Source organism: Triticum urartu, unplaced genomic scaffold (genome assembly GCF_003073215.2).
Source record: "Triticum urartu cultivar G1812 unplaced genomic scaffold, Tu2.1 TuUngrouped_contig_10496, whole genome shotgun sequence".
Lineage (NCBI taxonomy): Eukaryota > Viridiplantae > Streptophyta > Magnoliopsida > Poales > Poaceae > Triticum > Triticum urartu.
In genome coordinates, this window is record NW_024111369.1 from 12,487 (window position 1) to 16,363 (window position 3,877).

Sequence of the window (3,877 nt, forward strand, 5' to 3'; positions counted from 1 at the left end):
ACGTTGCACACTATAACATACTCCTAATAGAAGATCACACAGTTAACCAAACCAAGCATGCTTGACAACATGGAAATATAGCAATTGTATTTGTTTCTCATGTATTTACTACAGCCAAATTCGATTCATTTCTCACATCTATACCTAATATTAAAGGGATGAAGCTTTCATAGTTCTCCATACGTCATTCCTTTGTATCCGTTGATTTTACGTTTACCACAAAGATTAACGGCTAAGATTTAATAGAAGCATGTCTCCTTTTTTTCCTGGTCCTTGACCAATTTTGATCGTCCCTCGCTCGCCTTCACAAAATCACGATGGAAAAATTGATGTTGTCAAGATTCATCTATAAAGGCCCGGTGCACAAAGGTCGTTCTCGGCTAATAAGAGTCAGAGTCGGGCGACACAACTCCGTGGTACTGCCACGCCGGCGGCACGCCGTCTATGCCGTTGTTGTGGGCCAGGCACGAGTTCGACCTCGGCGGCTCCTCAATGCCAACCCCATGCCTATCGTTTGGCCGAGTGTTTATGTCCGGCCTTGCGGTCACGGCGTGCCGTTGCAAGTTCTATTGGTCGATCTGCGGCCGCGCGGCATGCAAGTATGGCTTTCCCTAGGCCGTCGGCATATCTCGGTCTATGCCGTTGGCCCCAACAAAAAACTGTCGGCATAGAATAGGACGTCGGCTTAGGGCTTCATTCTGGTAGTGGTCACGAGGAAGCTGGGCCTCAGCGACATTGGCCACGGCATGCCTCCAGTGGTCATGCGCGTCCACCTAATGAGCACCTACGTGCATCACCTCCGGGACATCATCAAGGAGTGTGTGGCCCACCGGACATACTATGACACCCAGCTCGAGGGCTTCAAGGTCATCATGAGTGTAGGCAACGGCTGCGGCGGGTTCTTTGCGTCGGACGTGTTGGAGAATCTAGGCACCAACACGACCGACAGCCTGCACCTGGAGCTAGGCGGCATGTTCCAGAACCATATGCCCAACCAGGAGAACGCGAGGCCATGTCACTGACCCGCCGCGCGGTGCTGACCCGCGCCGCAGACCTCGGCGTGGTGTTTGACACGGGCGTGGACCGAAGTGGCGTGGTGGACGGCGCAGGGGCTGCCTCATCGCGCTCATCTCTGCCATCGTGTTGGGGGAGCACCCGGGGACGACAGTGGTGACGGACACATGGTCGGGCGACGGGCTCACGCGGTTCATCGAGGCGAGGAGATGGCGGTGGCTATGGCAACATGGTCGACAAGGATGTGCAAGTCAATGCAGACGACATGAAGACGCACGTCGTGATGGAGAGTTGGAGAACACAGGGCACGGCGCGCTCAGGCAGAACCACTTCCTCCACAACTGCACGTACATGGGGTGAAGGTCATCAGGGTCCGGATGAGGCTGGCCGTGTTGGAGGGCAGGGTCGGCAGCCTCATCCAGGACCTAAAGGATCCTGATCGAGTCTGCCTCTGATGTATGGTGCTTTTCCAAGATAAATTTAGAATTTTTCATATGTCTTTAGAATTGAGCACACGTGATGTTTATGTTTGATCAATGTTGATTATGCAACAGTGTGGGGACCTGTATGAAGTATCTTGTTGCGCATGTTTCATTCCCATTGATTAATTGCTTGCTGAATGCTATGGCTATATTCTACTCCGAAGATGTCTATATACACCCATATGTAGTCCACATTTAAATCTCTAAAAGGACTTATATTTAGTAAGGGAGGGAGTAGCTGATTAGATGATGCATGAATATCTGACGAGATGATGGATGCATCTCTCGCGCTTAAAGGTAGTATTGTGCATGTCTATTTTCCCTATGTAGATTCTATTTGTGTGCCATCAAACACTGCTACGTTAATGTTTATCTTTCGGTTATTTACAGGGAAATGCCGAATTCTTAGTCCAGTGGTAGAACATGTCTGTCAGGTCTCAAGCTCCTAGCTCACCTCGCTTCAGTCTGAAATCATATCAGGTTCAAGGAGTAACTTCCCGCAAAAACTAGGTTTAGGAGTAGCACTAGCACCTCTGCAACAGCAGCAAAAGGATCAAAACCACCTTCTTCAGCATCCTACTCGACAAAAAAAAGAAGGCGAAAAGACTTGCTTCTAGAAAAAAACATGAAGAATTCTTCAAGCACCAAATTGAAATAGATTCCCTTGAGAAGTGAGCTTGATAATATCAGGCGGTCAGGTTCTCTTCTAAGTTGAGGCAGGGTTGCATCTTCAATCTATGATACCCAAACGAGAGGGAAAATAAAATATATCGAGGAATATAAATTGGCATACATTTTTTAGGGAAATAAATTGGCATACATTATTAACAACCTCTAAATTTTATCTGGTCTCATAGCCAGTTCAACACTTCTTTCTTGATGCAACAACTGATATATGATTGTTTTGCATGGCTGTGTTAGTAAACCTTTATGCAAATTTATATTAATCTGTTGTTCTCTAATAAGTATACTAGGACGCTCATTTGAATAGACCTAATATGCACTTGGATGTCTCAAAACAAACAATATATGTGCAAATTTAATATATCATAATGCTGGTATTTGTATTGCAAATAAGATTTGTAATCTTTATCATTTTAGCGCATAATGTGTTGTCATTCATTGCAACTACATCACAGATGCACAGAGGGAGAGAGAAGATAAGCGGCGACACGAATGGGATGCCATGTTGAAATAGAGAATGTAGACTATGTATGTGCGCAATGGTCTTATGCCATGCTTATTGGGTTAGAGGAGTGTGATGTTTTTTCTCCCGTTGCAACGCACGAGCATGTTTGCTAGTGGTATACAATAACATAATGCACCCACAACAATTTAATATCGCATTGCAGAATTGAACCAAACTGCCAACCGCGTCGCGTCGTCGGCGCGTGAGGCATCGACGGTGGCCTCGACGGCTAGGTGCTCCTCCAAGATCTAGGGGTCGACACGAATGGCAGTGTCGGCGTTCTGGGAACGGGGGTCCCCAGACTTGCCTACCTGCGGTCCGCAGCGTGGCTCCACCAGCAGCCCCGTACGGCCCATCTTCACCAGCAAACACCCAAGACCCTCGCGAGGGGCCAAGTCTCGCGAGGCGGACGACGCAAGACCTCCTCAGGGGCGGCTGCACCAGGCTGGCTCGTGAGGGGCAGAGAGATCAAGGAAAGGCAAACCTTGCGAGGTTCCAATGATGTAAGCCATGACGACCAAGACCAGGCGCGTGCCAGGCGGGCGCCAGCAAGCGCAGTGTCGTCGCTTCCTCTTTGGTGCTAAGGAGGCAAGCACATGCGAGGAGTTCCAAGGCATCAGGCAAAGGTTTCCATATCGATGCAACAAGACCAAGACCCATAGGACGGCAGGACGGAGGTTACCGTGGAGCCCAAGATGGCGTCACCACCAGAGCCTTTGGCAAGCGAAGACTACTTTTGTCAGGATAACTTGTACTAGTTGTCTCCCTTCGAATTTGGCCGTTATGGGATCCCTTCCCGCTTAATATTTGGGAAGACGACCTGGGCCTCTATAAATAGGACTAGCCACTGATACGTCTCCAACGTATCTATAATTTTTGATTGCTCCATGCTATATTATCTACTGTTTGGACATTATTGGGCTTTATTATCCCCTTTTATATTATTTTTGGGACTAACCTATTAACCAGAGGCCCAGCCCAGAATTGCTGTTTTTTGCCTGTTTTAGGGTTTCGAAGAAACGGAATATCAAACGGAGTCCAAACGGAATGAAACCTTCAGGAACGTGATTTTTAGGAAGATTATGATCCGGGAGACATGGACCCTACGTCAAGAAAGAAAACAGGAGGGCACGAGGTAGGGGGGCGCGCCCTCCACCCTCGTGGGCCCCTTGTTGCTCCACCGACGTACTCC

General features: G+C 48.4%; 1 pseudogene; it reads left to right on the forward strand.

Annotated features, from left to right (window-relative positions):
* The first annotated feature begins 746 nt into the window (after positions 1–746).
* On the forward strand, positions 747–1,469 carry LOC125526561 (annotated as a pseudogene).
* The last annotated feature ends 2,408 nt before the right edge of the window (positions 1,470–3,877 follow it).